The 19,664-nt window shown below is 37.7% G+C and overlaps 1 pseudogene; it reads left to right on the forward strand.

Annotated features, from left to right (window-relative positions):
• The first annotated feature begins 302 nt into the window (after positions 1 to 302).
• On the forward strand, positions 303 to 16,399 carry LOC129405043 (uncharacterized; annotated as a pseudogene).
• Positions 16,400 to 19,664: the final 3,265 nt, after the last annotated feature.

A 19,664-nucleotide genomic window follows, 5' to 3' on the forward strand; every position in this document is an offset into this window, starting at 1 on the left:
TGAGAGAAGAGCAGCAGTGTTGGCCAATGAGGCAGAAGATGGGAAAAGTATTCCCATCACCCGCCTGTTCTTCGACAACTGTAAGAACAAGATGACTGCCTTCCGATGTCCTGATAGATCTATCACATCTTCCATAAGGGCAATGAAAAAGGTTATCCATTACTTCTACTCGGATCTCTGATAACCACATCCACCTGCCCACATACAAAATTCCGCAGGATGGATATGTCATTCCCAGTGTTCTCCCTTTCAAAATCAGACATGCCATTTTGTCCTTAAAGAAGCATACAACACCTGGTCCAGACAAGGTTAGACCCGAACACCTGAAGAATCTGCTGCCAGTACTCATCAATACACTGCCTCAGCTCTTCACACGCTGTCTGAATGCAAATGGAAAACCAGCAAGACCATTCTATTGTATAAGAAGGGAGACATCCACGACATCAGCAACTATTGCTCAATCTGCCTGTTGTTCATCGTCTACAAGTTATTCACTCGAGTCATCCTGAATAGGATTGGCAGAACACTAGACAAAGGACAACCATGCGAGCAAGCCGGGTTCCAAAAAGATTCAGCATGATCAACCATATCTACATGATGATCAAGCTTATCAAGGTTTTGCAAGAGTTCAAGATGCCACTCTGTCTAACGTTCGTTGATTTAAAGATGGCCTTTGATTCTGTTGACACTGAAGTGGTCATAGAAGCCGTAGTCAAACAAGAAATTCAAACTCAGTACATCAAGGTCCTCTGTGAGTCCCACAGAGGGTTAGTAAGACTTCCAATTAAAATCCAAAATAAAATTAGATATATACCTTTAAAGCATACAATGAGCTTCGGCTGAGGTATGTACTTGGGATTTCTTTATGGTATTTTATTTGTGGTATTGTCAACCTGCAAAGCCTCTATATGAAAGGACCCCATGCCCCATAAAATATAAGTCATATAATCCAATCTCCCTCATTTAACTTGTTCACTTTTCTATCAGCACGATCCAGCATCTCCACACAGTGACCAAGCTCATTGAGGTTTTGTGAGAGTTCAAGATGCTGCTCTGTCTAAAGTTCATTGATTTAAAGATGGCCTTTGCTTCTGTTGAGACTGAAGTGGTCATCGAAGCCCTAGCCAAACAGGGTGTTCAAACTCCTGTTTTCAGGAGTTTGAAAAAAAAAGTACATCAAGATCCTTCTCGAGCTGTGTTATGGATTCACCACCAGGACCTCACCATTCTACAAAGAAGTGTTTATCGACATAAAGAGACAGGGAGACATCATTTCACCGAAACTCTTCAGTGCCACCCTCAAGAATGTCATGCAATAACTGAAATGGGTAGGAATGGGAGTGAAGATAGACGGTTGGCAACTACACCACCTGCACTTCGTTGATGACATCATTCTAATGACACCAAATATCACCCAAGCAACACAAATGCTGGCCTATTTCGACCGTGAGTGTGGAAAGGTCGGACTACAGCGGAATCTCAAGAAGACAAGGTTCATGAGAAATGAACTAGTTCCTGATGTTCCATTTGTCCTCAATGAAATGAACATCTCTGAATTCAACAGTTATGTGGACCTAGGTCGAGAATACAACATGACAAATGACCTGGCACCTGAACTGCTCAGGAGGAAGGAAGAGAGTGGCGTTGAACACCTTCAAGAGAGTCGAAGAAGTGGTTAAGAGGATGAAGAACCTCTGGCTCCAGGAACATCTTTTTGACTCCACCATTCTTCCTGCACGTACATATGCCTCAGACACCTGGGCCTTATGAAAACAAGATGAGAATGCTCTTTGGGTCTCCCAAAGAGGAATCGAAAGAGCTATGCTTGGAGTATCACATTTCACTGCAGTGACAGAAGGAATCCGGAGTTCTGATCTCCATAGATGATCAAGAATCAGGGGCGCTATCTCATTTGCCAAGGTGTTGAATATCAGATGGGCCGGACACGTAATGCGATTCAGAGTCGACCACTGGACTAGAGCTGTTACCGACTGGATTCCACAGGACGTCAAAAGACCGCATGGACACCCCCTACAAGATGGTCAGACTTCTTCACCAAGACCCTGAATAAACGGATTGAGGCTCTTCATTTTTCTGGAGTGAGCAGATGTCATTGGGCTACACTAGCACTCCACAGGGATAAATGGAGACGTTACTGGTGCCCACTCGAGCAAATCAATGAATAGCGGGATGACAAGTAATACAAGTGATATAAGTGAATTAAGTATAACAAATAAGGTATTTTTTAAAAAATATGACAAATATATTTAATATTTCAGACAGAATATTCTGTTTAGATTAATGAAATACCATTTACAAAATAAGGTCTAGATTGAGGGCAATTTAACCAGTCATTGTGGCACTCTAGGACTCTGTATATTTTGGTCTATATTTAGAATTTTTCTCTTGGAGTGCCTGGCAAGCTACTGAGAGTATCACACACACAGCAGAGCCTGACAAGCTACCTGTGGCATACTGGATATGTCAAAGGACAGTAATAACGACAGTCCTCATTCCCCTGATTCTGAAAGAGCCCCCAATATGCAACTGGGCTATACTAGTACACGATAGGGACAAATGGAGTATCCACTCGAGAAAATTGATGAACAACGGAATGACAGTGATACAATGATACAGTGATATTTAGAATTATGAAGCCAGAAGACTGGCTTTGTCATCATCCTCACATCATAATTAACCTTAGATAGGGCTTATGCATTTGTATCATGGTTCTGTAATTTGCAAAATAAAGCTATAATGCCAGTCTTATTAACTAGATTAACTAGAGTGAGATTGCATATTTTTAAAAGGTGATATGTTTTATAGAAAAATTATTAATGGTACAAACTATGGTTTGTTTGTTTGTTTGTTTTTGTAACACTGAGAACTGCCCCTACCTGCACTTTAATTGGATATGGCAAAAGACTATTGTAACCATTGTAACCAAACTCCAGTACTGCCTCTGATAGTCCATTCTCTTTGTTCATTTATTTTTTTCTTTTGTTTATTCAATGTTCTTTTTTATTTTCTTTAATGAAACATTTTATTTTTGTGCCTTGATATTTCCAATAGTTTGCTGTCACGTTCCTCCTCTCATCCTTAAATATCTGTTTATATAGTATAACTTAGATGACCACCCTACCAGAATAGTCCTGCCATTTAATCTTTTCCCAAAGAACAATTAATCTAGTTAAATTTTTAGCTTTTAATTGTCTTAATGACTCTACCAGCATGTCATTCCATTTGGGTACTCTGCTTTTACTTATTTATTCCCAAATTCTAACAGGGACAAATAACATTTCCTGTAAGTATTTGTTTTATGAAGAAATCAATGAGTTCTTGAATCAATGAGTAAATGATATGTGATAAATACACACACATACATGTGTAAGGGGTATATATTATAAAAAAGACATGTGGTGTGGTCTACAAAACAAAAACACAAAGCAAAACATAAGTTTCCTGATTTCAGCATTTATATTAATTTTATATATTAAATATAAAATTTTATTTATATATTTTATATATTAATTTTCATTTTTTTCTTTAGAGACCCAATTTTATAGCAATAGATCTTACTTTAATAATCCATAAGAAGCCATCCTAAAATGGGTATTATAGTTTCAAGCTTTGAGTGAATTAGCAGTATGCAAAGTTATATTTATTTACTATCTGATTTTGTATCAGGAAACTTTGACACTTATAACCTTTCTATGAAGTAATTTATTAAAATATTGATATGATAACTTTCAAGTAATTATTTCCCACTGATTGTTTTTTGCCATGAATGCAGTAAGATGTAATGATACACATGAGCTTCCCAGATTACATAGGTACAGGTACATATTTACACGCTCACAATCTAGCATTTTCTAATGTCTCCATCTGTTGTGCTATGTTGTGAGGAGACAGAGGGTCCATGAGGACACTGAAGAGTTTCTCTCATTTTCATCTAACATGTTTATGTAGAAGTCTCCGTGTTGGTATTTGGACATATGTCTCCAAATGAGCTCAGTGCTGTTTTGAGAGTCTATTAGAAAAAAAATTGAATTTAGTAGTTCTTTGTTTTCAGATTTTGCTTTTGTTTGCTGCATTTCGTATATACATAACTGATTTATTTAATAAGTATATAAATATTTGAACAATTAAATATTGTGAATTAATTAACACACATTTAAGATGAATAGAATACATTAAACAAAATTGCTGGATCTGTATTTTTAACTCTGAAGAAACTCTAAGTTCAGTACTAACAGGTACTACTTCATCAAATCGTTAAAACAATAATATTGAATGGGTATGAATATCCTTACTTTATAAATGAAGTGAATGTGCATGAGAGAATTAAATAAATTTGCCAAGTTCGCACAGCTGTCAGTGATGGGGGCATCTTATGAATCTATGATTGATTAAAAACCTATTGATTAATCAGTGCTACCACTAATTATTCTTGGAAAAATCAGACTCAAAATAAGCGCAGAATTCTGCAACTTTTAAAGTAGTATTTGTACCCATCTTATCAATTCAACCTTATTAATAAGGCTTGGTGTTTGAAAATTTCATCCAGTATGGCTTTATTTCCTCAGCTTCTGACAGTCTAATAAGGGTTGTGCCCTAATCTTATGCAGGATACTGCTATTTTCATTTCAAAAATTGTATGCCTTTGGAATCATGATTACTAACAATCCTAATATTTGTCACTTAAAAAAATAAGAGATCTGATTTCATTCACTTTGGTACATTAAAAGAAAAGGATCCTCATAGTGCTAAAAAATATGGCATACATAAATTAAGAGAGACCAACACTTTAAGTAGCCACAATAGACCACAAGCCTTACAAGGTTCAAACTACTTTAGAATCCTCTTCAATTAATTGTGCTTAGTCCTTGGTGATTTGATTTTCAGTCTCCAGAGTAATAGAATCAAGAAACAATGACTCTGAGTGTGAAGTGACAGCAGACACACAGTCCCTAAACTGAGTGACTACTTGGGTGTTTGTTTCTGCCTGTTCCTAAAGAATTGCTCCAAGTCAAAATGACCAATTGCTTATTTGACAGGTTAAATATGTTACAAGATTGATACTCCAATTGCTAGTAAGCAAGGAAGGGGCAAAAAAGTCATCTATTGGTTTTATTTCAGGCATCAGAGCATGGTTTTTATCGCTACATTGAATGACAACTCAAATAAGCAAGGATGTTTAGATTAAAACATCAGATTTAGGGACTAATATGTGAGGACAAAGGGTCCCCTATTTATGTGGAATAGGAAAATAAAACAATATTTTCAGGTAAGCTTGAGAATTAAAATAGAAATTGCTTGGGGGCTGGAGCAATAGCACAGCGTGTAGGGCGTTTGCCTTGCACATGGCTGACCCGAGTTCGATTCCCAGCCATCCCATATGGTCCCTTGAGCACCACCAGGGGTGATTCCTGAGTGCAGAGCCAGGAGTAACCCTTGTGCATTGCCAGGTGTGACCCAAAAAGAAAAGAAAAAATAGAAATTGCTAAGAGTCATGCTGAATTGGAAAACCTGTGGTTTTCCACAGAGCAAAGGCTAAAGAAATTTTCAACTAGTTGTTGCTAAAATGGAGCTTGGGTCCGATCTTCTAGCTTTTTAGCAAAAGAAAAGAATGTAGACTTCTTTAATTTGAATTTTTATCAAAGTACCAGAGCTTTTAACAGTGTTTAGTGTCTTAAGATCCTTCCAGGATCTCTGTTTCCTAAACTTTGCCTTGCTCAGTTCCCAGTTCTATGGTCAAGTGTTAAGATTTGTTTTTCATTAAGGAATCTCTAATGCCTTCCTTTTCTTTCTTTATGCTGCTCACATAAATACGATCATCTGAAATTTGCCTTTTGCTTTATGATTAGGACCTCCTCCAGTTCCACCCAAATTGCAGAAAATTGCATTTTTTTAATATCATAACAGAGTTATATTGCTTTCTGCATCTGTAGTACACCTTCTTTATCCATTTGTCTGTCATTGGACACTAGGTTGTTTCCAAATATTCACTGTTTCACTGTCATCCCATTGTTCATCGATTTGCTCGAGTGGGCACCGGTAATATCTCCATTGTGAGACTTGTTACTGTTTTCTGGCATATCGAATACACCACGAATAGCTTGCCAAGCTCTGCCATGTGGGCAGGATACTCTCAGTAGCTCGTCGGGTTCTCCGAGAGTGACAAAGGAATTGAACCCGGGTTGGCTGCTTGCAAGGCAAACACCCTACCCACTGTGATATCTCCCATATACAGTCAAAATTATCATTTTGATGGATTCTACTGTCTTTAAAACATCAAGCAAAGGGGCCAGAGTGATAGTACAGCAGGTAGAGTGTTTGCCTTGCATGTGGCCAAGCCAAGTTCAATTCTCGGCATCCCATATGGTCCCCCAAGCATAGTCAGAAGTAATTCCAGCATGCAGAGCCAAGAGAAACTCCTGAGCATCTCTGAGTGTGACCCAAAAAGCAAAACCAAACCAAAACAAAACAAAAACCCATCAAGCAATGCCTTTATCATCTTACAAATCTTCCAGAATCACCCCTTATCCCCCTGAGTCTTTTCCACATATTTTACCTCCCCTCCAGGCTTTTTATACCTAGCACTTTGATTCTTTCTCACCTCAGGGCCTTCACATTGCTCCCTCCAGCTGGAATATTCTCTTTTGTATCCCTCAAAACTGAAAAGCCCCTGACTATTGAGATCTTCCCTTCGTTGTTCTGCCTTCATTATCAATATTGTACGGATTTTTGCAGACGACCAATCATTTGGTCATTTGGTCATTTCCAAATATTACCTACTGTAAATAATCACCAATGGCATTTAAATAAATTAAATATGAATAAATTAAAAAAATATCAAATAATACAACCCCTTGGTCTTGAATTTAAGAACAGAAGACAAAACTGAGTATATAAAATAGGCATATTGAGGGTGGTGAAAGAGGTTGACATAAACTGGAAATATTATTGGGTCATAAATGCCAATAGTACCCCAACATTTTAACTAAATAATACCTATTAAATGAAAACAAAAAATTATAAATTGTGAATAAATCTTTCAGAAGACCGATCAATTCCACTTCTAGACATCTAGTCAGCAAAGTGCACCAAAAATATCAATTAGGTGGACATATGTATACCAAAGATTGTGGATATTGATTTGAATATTATTGTGTTTTTAAAAAAATTTTAAGCAATAGTCAGAATCCAAAGTATACCAAAATATTGCTTTAAGAAAAGGAAAGGAGAAAGATAAAATCTTCCAACCAATTCAAATCTTCTAGTCAGTAGCTTGACTAGTCTTAATTGGAATGATATCTTTTTGCTGAGATATTTTCTTAATACTATTTTGAAAATACATGCAGCCTATGATCAGATTTTTTTCTTCATTGGTATGAGGTTTGGCAGCATTCAAAGGACTTAAAATGAATTTTCAATAATTTTTGTGTTTGTGGGGCCAGAGCGATAGCACAGCGGGTAGGGCGTTTGCCTTGCACGCGGCCGACCTGGGTTCGATCCCCGGCATCCCATATGGTCCCCCAAGCACTGCCAGGAGTAATTCCTGAGTGAAAAGCCAGGAGTAACCCCTGTACATTGCTGGGTGTGACCCAAAAAGCAAAAAAAAAAAAATAATTTTTGTGTTTGTAAATATATATGGGACCTGAAAATTTGCAGTGTATCTTTAGAACTTACACTTTAATACACAAGGGTGTTGTGACATTAACATGTCAATGCTGGGATGTACCACTGATAGCTCATATGTCAACATATTATAAGAGAATGCTTCTGAGTTAATTTTTCCATTTTCTACAATTATTATTTAATATATCAAAGATATTATATTTAGTAGTCACTTAAGTTATTCGCCATAAATTCATTGAAATTATGACATTTTGGTACCTGAAAATTTAATTCTAATGATACTGTAGAAAACTGTTTTCATCTCAGTTTTGGATGTAGAAAATAACACTGGAGTTTTGGGGGGTGTATAGAGATCAGGTTGGGAGGACAGAGTTGGGGAAGATATAGAAGAAGGAATAGAAGAGAGTATAAGATGGAAGAATGGGAGGGAGAGGGGGCAGAAGGGGAGAGACAATGAAAGAGAGAGAGAGGGAGGGAAAAGAGTGAAATAAGTTTGCACAATAATTATCTAACTTCATAATCTAAACAGCACTGTTGTCCCATTGTTCATCGATTTCCTTGAGTGGGCACCAGTAATTTCTCCATTGTGAGACTTGTTGTTACTGTTTTTGGCATAATGAATACACCACAGGTAGCTTGCCAGGCTCTGCCATGGGGACGGGCTACTCTCGGTAGCTTGCCGAGCTCTTGGAGACAGATGGAGGAATCAAACCCAGGTCAGCTGCGTGCAAGACAAACACCCTATCCACTGTAAAATACATAATTGCTTTTCTTTTTTTTATTATTTAATTGCACTTTAGGTCACATGTGAGCAACAGGACTATCATTTATGGTTTTGATATACACAACTGCCATGATATACACAACACTACAAAAGTGCCCAAGATCGTCCACCAACATTGCCCAGTTCCTTACAGTCCATCTCATCACCTTCCTGACTTCCTTCTCCTCCTCACTTCATATTTTTAGTTCTGTAATCCAGGGCCAAGGATTTTTTATCAACTGATATCGTCTGTCCCCTTGCTCTGATGCGCAAGACATCATAGACAACAGATAAATCATCTGGTACTGGACCTTCTCCCTCTGACTTATTTAAGACTCATTTAAGATGATTGATTCTCTCGAGTTCTAAATTTGAGAAAACAGTAAGATTTCACAAAGACATCTATTTTTAAATAGCAATTCAATACAGGAGCATTCCTCAATGAACAGGGAAGTTGAAATTGCATTATGTTATTTGATCTTGTCTTTTGTTAATTATGTTCACTGAATGAGCTTTCTTAACTCTTTCAGAAAGGATTTCAATGTGAAAATTTTATGCGATTTTATGTCCATAGTGAAACTCAAATTTATTTGAAACTTGAAAAGTAATGGTTAGGGTCTGGGACTTGTAAGAAGTTGTTGATAATAGAAGGCGATTTCTTCATAATAGTTATCTAACTTCATAATCTAAATACTGTTGAAAAATGCTGCTATACCTCTGACATGTAAATATTTTGGAATTAATCATTTCTATCCACACAGAAAGAAAAAGTTAAGCAATGTGTAAAATCAGTAGGGCCTGTGAGAGTACTGAAGTTACAAAGCAGAGGAGCACCTGAATGTAGAGAGACAGTTGAAACCAATCACATCTCAGATTTGCTTACTTAGAGCAGAATGAGAAAACAAACACGTAGCAAACAAGCCGGTAAATGACACTTGAATGATCTCTTGATAAATTTGTCACAAATAGGAGAGTGAGAAACTTTTGTGAACGTCAGACTTAGGAGGGCCTCTAGAACTGTAGGAAACTCAAAATATTGCCCAGAGAAGAAGTAGGGAAGATATTCTGACTGGTGTGTGGAGAGAAAAATATCATTGTGAAATATGTATTATGCATTAGAAATAAGTATGGCTTGTTCTTAAGAGTGAAAAACAAACAGAAAGACTATATTTTCTTTTTATCCTTATTAGTCTTCTTTACATAAAGAATACTTAAACACGAACTATTGTAAAAATCATAATCAGTGTTGAGAAAATGGATGTTCTTTCCTAAAATCAGAATTGATACAACCTTGTCCTTTATTAAAACTCCTACTCAGTAATGTTTTAGGAGTATTATCTAGGTAAGTATACAATTAAAATAAGATAAAATATATGTTGTTGGAAAGAATAACAATTAATATATGTATATATACACACATACACAACCATATGCGTATATAATATATATATGAGTACAAATTCCATTAGAATCCCCCACATCAAAATGATGAAATAAAACATCCTGCAATATGTCCTACAATGTCACAAAATTGCGTGTGGATGTTAAACTATTTTCTGCATATTTTTGAGGACAGATTTGATTATACTGCTTTATTTTTTAGGGAGGCAAAATTATTATAATACATCCTGGATTTATGTTATTCTTTTGGTGTAAAGTTAGTACACCTGTGCACCCACCAGAGTGCCAACCCTGGCCTGGTGTCACTTCGTATCTGCTCCGTCCATCTCCATCCTTAATCCGCTCCTCATTCTCACTGATCTCAGTCTTGTTAGATTCCAGTGGCTTGTTTTCAACTGTAATCTGTCCACAATCTTACTGAATTTCTTTATGTAGTGTACATGAATGAAGTCCTGGGCACAGTTGGCTTCAGTCGGGGACACTGTATGGGGTGCCGGGATTCGATCCCTGGTCGGTCGTAAGCGAGGCAAGCGTCCGATCCTCTGATCTGTGCTTCGTCCTTCCCCTCTACCCCATTTAGTAATATTTTTATTGGGAAAGATGAGCCCAACCCTACTGAATATTTGAAATATTTCTTTTTTTTTCTTTTTGTGTCACACCCCGCAATGCACACCTGGCTCTGCGCTCAGGCGGTGCTCAGGGGACCATATGGGATGCTTTGAAACAAACCCAAGTCTGCTGCGTGCAAGGCAAACGCCCTATCCTCTGGGCTATCACTCCAGCTCTGGAAACAATATTTCTATCTTGAGTCTGTTCTAAGGGAAAAACTTGTTTTAAAAAATCTGATAAGGCGGGCTGGAGTGATAATACAGCAGGGAAGGCATTTGCTTTGCACGTGGCCCACCCGGGTTTGATCCCCAGCATCCCATATGGTCCCTCAAGCAACGCCAGGAGTAATTCCTAAATCCGGAGCCAGGAGTAACCCCAGAGCATCTCTGGGTGTGACCCAAAAAGCAACAACAACAAAAAATCTGATAAGGCTTTAAAAGAGAAAAAACCTCACCAGTTTTCTGTAAGATTTGCTCTAGTTACATATGCAAATATGTAAAGAAACTTCTGGAAACGCATAATTTCTGTCATAATTAACTAGTAAGAGTGGTTAAGAATTTTTTTTTTAATAATCATTTCCAAAAACCGACAAGATGCTATTAAAATAAATTGCAGGTCTAGGAGTGAAAGTCTAGGTTTTAGTAATTGTCTCTGAATAGATGGAAACTAATAAGAAGCTGCACTTAAGATATTTGTGTTTTTCCTTCCGGTATCTTACATGATAAAGAAAAGATCCTATAAACTTCCCAATCGATAATTCCAGTTTTTCCTTCCTGGGTCTGTTTATTTTTCTTGGCTGCCTCTAACTTGCTATCTTTTGGGTGTGTGGCGCTGCCTTCTTCTGAAGTTAAATTGAAAAATAACATTGAGCTCTTTGCTATTATTTCAGTCAAAATTAAATTGACATTTTTGTAGTCTCTGAGGCCATTGCTGATTATCCAGATTATCGATTCCTCTCCTACTTTCATATTCTCTCATATGTTCTCATTCTCATTTTCTCTCATTCTCAGCTTTCAGTCTTTTAAATTTTTTTTTTAAATTTCAGATTTGGGGACACACTCTGGCTTGCCACTTAGGATTTTATTTTACTTTATTTATTTTTGTGATTTTTCATTATTATTACATCATATTTGATAGAGTTTAGATAGTAGGCAACAAATCATACACACACACATACACACACACACACACACACACACACACACACATACACATTACCTCTCAGAGAGTCCTGCAAGTTACCGAGATTATCCCACTTGTAGGGGCAGAGCAGGGCAATCTACCCATGGAATATTCAATATACCAAAAACAGTAACGATAGGTCTCATTCCCCTGACCCTGAAAGAGCCTCCAATCATTGGGAGTAACAAGAAAGGAGAGGCTGCTAAAATCTCAGGGCTAAGAGGAATAGAGGCGTTACAGGTGCCCACTCGAGTAAATTGACTAGCAACAGAATGACAGTGATGACAGTGATACAGTGATACATGAATGAAATCACAGAAAGCCAATTTAGTTCTTAATTTTTGTGTCCCCAGAGGCTAGACTTAGACGAATACACACTTGTCGCTCTGGGTATGAGTGAACTAAGTTTGTGTCAGAACAAGTAAAAGGGACAAAAAGTCATAAAGTTTCACAAAATATTCATATATTAATGTTTGTATTTGCTAATATACGATGTGTGAAATAACAGTAACCACAAACAATCTCAATATCTTCTAAAGCTCTTTCACTATACTACATTTGCACACAACGGAGAATAGTACATTTTTAAATGGCCCTCTGCTATTTAAAAAATGCAGATAGCTGCTGTACTTTAACTTGTTTTTTGCATAGCATTACTCAGTATATTCTATACATACATGTGATGTAGTTCTAGATTCAAGGAACTTAAATTTATGATCTGAATTAGAGATAGAAATACACAGAAAAGAGAAATTATTTAAAAGGAAAAATACAGAGGTCACAGCACCCACTCCATTAAAAAGCAAGTGAAGTTTGCTCGATTAAATACCTTTTTCTCTCAGTCCAAACCATCAACTCAATTAACAGAGTACATTTTCTCAAAAAACAGAAATATACATTAAACATGGTGTTCAGAAAGCTTTGAGACTGAACATATTAGCCATAGACCCTTTTTTGAAAGCTATGATTGAAGTTATGGGGTAAAGCAACTGAATATCCAGAATTTAACTTTATGACTGAAATTTCGTGTTCTCTGATTGCAGTTATTGCAGTGCTAATTGCTACTTACTTTTAAATACTCCCTGCTTTCTCTTGTCCACTCCGTAATGTGCTCTATCAAAGGATAGCTTTTATTTTCAGCTTTCAAAATACTTATTTAACACTATCCACAGTGCTGAGGTTTAACATTCTAAACCGTTTCTAGCCAGTAGCAGTAAAAATAATGAATGCCATCTGACAAGCCTAAAAATTATCTCTTCAGAATGATGCCCTTAAGGTACATCTTTGTATAATAAGAAAGCAAAATCTAAAAATATTTTTTGGTTACTTGGCATATTTTCTTAAAAATTAGATTTATTTTAGAGTGGAGGCTTATTTTTCAAAACTCTTATCCCTATCTATATACATTTTGGTTGATTTCAGTATTGTAAATTGTAAACTATATCTCAGCAAATCATGAAGAATCATAACCCTATCTAAATGAAAAATTAGTTCTATATAAATGAAGGATTAGCCACATCTAAATGAAGGTTCTCAACATCATATTTACTAAGATAGAAAATAAAAATGTTTGTGCCTAAAAGATGCCAGTTTGGCTAGGAATGAGTTATATACATGAGTGTCTCCTCCTGATAAATTTACTGCTTCCTTTACTTTCAAAATCTGAATATACTTCTTATTAGTAAGATTTTCTAATAATTTAGGTCAAAATGTTTCAAATTAAGTGAATTTTAACAAAACTTGTGTATTAATACATTCCGTACAGAAAACAGCAGTGTGTATGTGTGTGGTATGTGTGTGTTGTGTGTGTGCTTGTGTGTGTGTACATGTGCTCCTCCTCATTACTTGCTTACTAAATGGTCAATTATAAGCTTTACTCTTGGATCTGTACTCAAAGATCATTCCTGGCAGTGCTCAGAAGACCATGTGTGCTGAGAACTGCTAGTATTTATAATATCTCCTCTTTCTCAGAGAGGAGAGCAAAACCTGCTCATGGTTCTTCAGCAATATGTGGTATTTTTTCTGAAATTGACTTCCTGCATAAGAAAAAGTTTATAACTCATTGCAAGTAAATTCACAACTATTTATCCAAAATGTAAGAGCTGGGGTTTATTTCAGGGCAGGGTTTTATTTTTATGTAATCAATTATTTTAGAACCACCGTATTTGAGGGCTGGAGCAATAGCAGAGCGATAGGGTGTTCGCCTTTCATGCAACTGACCGGTGTTCGATTCCTCCGCCCCTCTCGGAGAGCGCGGCAAGCTCCCGAGAATATCACACCCGCATGGCAGAGCCTGGCAAGCTACCCGTGTCTTATTGGATATGCCAAAAAACAGTAACAATAAGTCTTACAATGAGAGATGTTACTGGTGCCCGTTTGAACAAATCGATGAGCAATGGGATGACAGTGACTGTATTCGAGGAGTGAAGAAACAGTATAGCAGACTGGTCACTTGTCTTAGATGTGGCTGACCTACGACTGATCCCTTGTAACCCATATGGTCTCCCAAGCATGTCCAGGAATGATGACTGTGCAGAACCAGCAGTAACCCATGACCACTATTGGGTATTGCCCCCAAGAAAACAAATTTTAATTTAAAAACAATGTGATGTTTGGGTAGAGATAATTATTCCCTTTGACAATGTTTTCTACATACAGACTGATCAGAAAACAATTCGAAGCTTTGAGATAGCTGTTAAGACAGAGCACGTGAATTGCACTCAGGAGGACTGAGTTTGCTTCCCCCCATCACCACAGTGATTCCCTGAGAGTGACTCTGAGCAGAGAGTCAGATGTGGTCCCCCAGAACTGCTACATATACTCCCCCAAACAAACAAGCAAGCGAGATAAAAAAATTTATGGCATTCGGATCATCTCAAAATTAAATGATCTGAGAACTTGAATATCTTGTCCAGTTATGGTCAGTATCTAAACAGTTTTTTGTCAAATGTTATTCTGTATATCATAGCATTATAATAAATTTTATACACACTGCACTGCACTGTATCACTGTCATCCTGTTGCTCATCGATTTGCTTGAGCGGGCACCAGTAATGTCTCCATTGTGAGACTTGTTGTTACTGTTTTTGGCATATCGAATACCCCACAGGAAGCTTGCCAGGCTCTGCTGTGTGGGCAGGATACTCTCGGTAGCTTGCCAGGCTCTCCGAGTGGGAGGGAGGAATCAAACCTACCCACTTTGCTATTGCTCCAGTAAAAATAAGCAATTTTATATACAAATAATATTAAAATTGATGAGTTAAGAATGATTCTTCAAAAATATTAATTCAATAAAAGTCACTGTGCTATATGTCCCCCATTCCCCAAATAATCACTCTGTATGCTCCATCTGGGAAGAAAACAAAAGTCCCCAAATAATTATCTAGAGGGTGACTCTATTACTTTATTTATAATTTTTCTTGAATTTTTACTAATAGTTGTGAAGATAAGATTCAGAGAGCTAATACAGGTTGTAAAATGCTTGCCTGGCTCAAAGCTGATTCAGGTTTGTTCTCTAACAACACACACCGTCTCTTGAAAACCACTGAAAGTGATTCCTGAGTACAGAGCCACGAGTATTAACCTGAGCAAAGCTTACTATATTCCCCAAACCAAACCAAGATGAAACAAATAGATATGGAATATCAAAAGATACCTGGATATTCAGGTCCATTAATGATAATAATACAACTTAGTTTTAATATTTTGAAGGGTCTAGTGAGCAAATGACATTCTAAAATACATGCAAACATTAAATGAAGAGATAATTATATTGATTCTTTTAATTCTTTTCTGTCCTAAGTGTTCAAGATATCCAACAACTTACCCATATATTAAACTATTTTGATGACTAGGATTAGAAATATGAAGGCGGATCTTCCCACCTTCAACAGAGAAGAGGCCAGGCAGTCTGGTGAGCAACGCGGCCGGAGAAATGCTCCGGACCCGAATCCGGGCCAACAACACCAGGGATCCAGACGGAGGAGGTACAGCAGGCACACCTTCTCCGGATGGAGCCCTGGCGACACTGAGAAGCAAGTAACACGGCTCCGGGTTGCGGGACTGGAACACATCAGAGCCGCGCGGCCACATCAGCGGCCGCACAACCTTTTCTAAAAACTGAAAACATACAATCTTTTAATGACAAACCAATTATCAAATGCTTCCTTAGTAGGGTTGTCTTCATTGGGGAGAAACTCCAACAACAATAGTGAGTTTTGTTTTGCAATATGGAATGCAAGCAAGGTAGAGAGAAAATGAAGTGAAATTCATCAGATATACAGTTGGGGGGGCTGTGGCGGGGGGTATACTGGGGATTTTGGTGGTGGAATATGGGCACTGGTGAAGGGATGGTGTTTGAATATTGTATAACTGAGACATAAACCTGAAAACTTTGTACCTTTCCACATGGTGATATAATAAAAATTTAAAAAAAAAGAAAAAAAAAGAAATATGAAGGCGTTGTTTGCTCATGGATACTAAAGCGTGTTATGGATAATAGAATTCAACTTAAGTGTCTTATTGCTTAAACAGTCTTTAATTTGATCTTTGTTTAAGAACGTGTCCAGGGTAAACTTTCCTACTCAGAAAGCTCATGTTAACTGTGTCTACCCCCTGGGCAGTACCAATGTTATGATATCCTACAGAAGTCCTACTCAGGTACTGGCTATGCTCTGTGCTGATATTGAAGGCATGAACGGTTTCTCACTATATTTAGAAACATTATTCTGCTTCCCTGTGTTCAATAATTACCTACCAGTTTTTGAAAAGATGCACAAAACTGCAAACATGAACATGGTCTGAAAAAGTCAGAAAATGTTTCTCTTCCTGTTATGTTAATAACATGCTCTTTTCCCAGGCCACATGATTTCATACATTTTATTGGCATATGCTGATTTAGCCCAGAATTTCTCTATGGTTAGATTCAGAGGTAATCTACTAACAGAAATTTGCTTTCAAATACTTCTGTAAGTATATAAAAATATTTTTTCTTCAATATATTCTTGCTAGTTTATTAACAACTGAACCTTGAACAAGCAGCTTGTTGTTGAAAATTGTTGAAAGAAGTTTGGGCTAATTAGCATGTACATTAGAAAGGATATTTATAGGCTTAAAAGCTGTATCTGAAATATGGAAATTGTGTACACTTGATTATCATTGGACTGGAGCGATATCGCAGTGGGTAGGGCATTCACCTTGCATGCGGCTGTCCCAGGTTTGATTCCTCGCCCCTCTCGGAGTGCCTGGCAAGCTACCGAGAGTATCTTGCCCTCACGGCAGGGTCTAGCAAGCTACCCGTGGTGTATTCGATATGCTAAAAATAGTAAATAGTAACAAGTCTCATGATGAAGATGTTACTGGTGCCCGCTTGAGCAAATTGATGAATAACAGGACAGCAGTGACAGTGACAGTGAATACTAATGTCAGGAAAGAAGATGATTTAGATTCTGTGTTTCCTCTACCGCCCCTGTTTTCTGGTAATCCTATTAAATTAGGATTCAGTTCAGAATTCTTCAGTTCTGAATTCTGTATAGACACTTATTAGAGAATTCTGCTCTCTGACTCTGACTATAGGCTTAGGTGTATTTTGATTACTAAAGAATATCGATGCACTTGCTTCTTGTGAAACCTGTATTCCAGACACTCATAAAAGTCCTAAAAGAAAAGAGTTGAAGTGCTGTTGACATTACAGAACAGGCTCTTGGGCTATCTCCGTGCCAGCTAACTAACAGATGTTTATATATGCAGCAGAAATCATTTCTGACTTGGCTTCCTCCACCTAGCTAGGAAGGGTAAGGAAATGGGGAGTGTTATGTGGTCCTCGGTTACCTCCATGGTTCAAGATTAAAATTATTTTTCCACAAGAATTCTATTTATTTTTACTGTTGGAAAGTCTCGGGACAACTTCTCCACAGTTGAAATCTGTTCAGTTGTTGCTGTATCTTACTTATGTTGCCTATTTTCTTATTCTTCCTAGAAGAACTCTCTTAAAGGAGATTACCAGTGTTTCTGTATATCAGCCGAAGTTATTCCATTCCACAGTTCCACAGCTATATATTTAATTTTATCTGTATCTTGAGTGGAATAAAGTGTTGTTATATTTCCCTGGCTTCTCTGTATACATTCAAGACATTTTTAGACCTTTTTGTCCAGTTTCCCACATAGAAATAGATGCAGCTACCCCTAAGAACAGACCCAGACAAGTTGATATTTAATAATAAAAGAATACACATATAAGTTCAATACTATAAGTTTGTATGGTGGGGTAGTAACAAAGAACCAAAGGCAACATAATACAAAAACAGATCCACACAATTGACTTGTGGGTGTTAAAAAGGAGGGACATGAGGTGGGTACATTGGTAGTGGTGTAGTATTGGGAATTTTTGCATGGGAAACCGCCAATAATAGTATGGTGTTTACTCAATGTGAGAGTAAGCTATACATAATTTGGGGGATCAATAGTATTTAGAGAATAATTGTATTCATTCAGATACTTGGGAAATATTCCTAGTTCTAAGAAAAATATCTAAAATTCTGAGCTAATTTCATTAATTGATGCCATTAACAATTAGATGGTTTTGGTTTCTCACTTTTGTTTGGGGCAACATTGGCAATAATCAGGGGTAATTTCTGGCTATACACTCAGGAATTACTTCTGGCCATTCCTGGGAGACCATATGGGAAGCTGGGGATTAAACCTGGGTCTTAATTTTGTTTATTGAGGTTTTGTTCTTTAAAGTACTATTATTGGTGGTTTCCCAATCAAAACTTTTCAATACTACACCACCATCAATGTACCCACCTCATGTCCCTCCTTTTTAATACCCACAACTTAATTGTGTGGATCAGTTTGTGTATTATGTTGCCTTTGGTTCTTTGTTACTACCTTATTCTGTATCTTTTGGTCCTTCATACTAATAATATCATGTATCTATTCCTTTCTTCCAGCCTCACTTCAGTAGCATGTTATCATAGAGATATAATATCCTTTAATTCTATTTATGTTGCTGAAAATTGTATATTGTTCTTCTTTCTTGGAGCTGCATAGTATTCCTGTGTGTGTGTGTGTGTGTGTGTGAGAGAGAGAGAGAGAGAGAGAGAGAGAGAGAAAGAAAGAGAGAGAGAGAGAACTTTTAGACCCATTCATTTATAGTTGGGAATTTGGTTTGTATCCCAACTGTAGTTATTATGACTTAGTTATACTCAGTGCTACAATAAACATATAGCAAAAAGACACAATACTGAATATGAGAAAACGTTACACTCAATACAACAGAAAAGCTCTTGCACCCACGGCTCATGGAGAAACAGCCCCCAAGTCCGCGCCCTGCTGGCTGGGGCTCTTGAAGACCCCTACCCCCACTTTGCCGCCACTGCCAGTCATCTTCAGTGCTGCCCTAATTCACCCCTCCTGCCCAGGTAACTGGGAACACCGTCTTGCGCTCCGTGGTCCAGAAAGAAACAGCCCCCAAGTCGGCACCCTCTCGGCTCAGACTCTTGAAGACTTCCACCCTGCTTCTCCTCTAGGCTGTGTGTGTGGGGGGTGTCCTTATGTCGAGGGGGCATGGTCTCAAAAGGGACGTGGGCTCCCTCCACAGCAGCAGCCACCTTTCACTGCATTGCTCACTTACATCACAATCTATATAACCTACTTTTTTGAAGAACACCCTGGCTTTCTTAGTCACTATATGCTAATTGTCAACTACCCTATCCCATCCTAATTTCATGAAAACTGTCAGTGAACACAAGAAGCTGCACAAAAAGCTTTATAAAGGGATCATAGCCTCAACTCTTCAATAGGGGCCCTACATAAGCTAGGAAGAGCGCCTGAGAGTAAGGCCTATGACAACATGAAGAAACAGCGAAAATTCCCATCACCAGGAGAGAATGAAGGAAAACTCACAGAAGCCTCAACAGGGACTACCCACAAATACAACCTCCTCTCAGATAGAGAATTCAGAGAGGAAATTGTGAAGATGATTTACGATCTCAAAGCAACTATGGAACAGACATCCAATAAATTAACGGAGGATATGAACGCAGCATTGGAACGGACCACCAAGATA

Source organism: Sorex araneus, chromosome 5 (genome assembly GCF_027595985.1).
Source record: "Sorex araneus isolate mSorAra2 chromosome 5, mSorAra2.pri, whole genome shotgun sequence".
Taxonomy (NCBI): domain Eukaryota; kingdom Metazoa; phylum Chordata; class Mammalia; order Eulipotyphla; family Soricidae; genus Sorex; species Sorex araneus.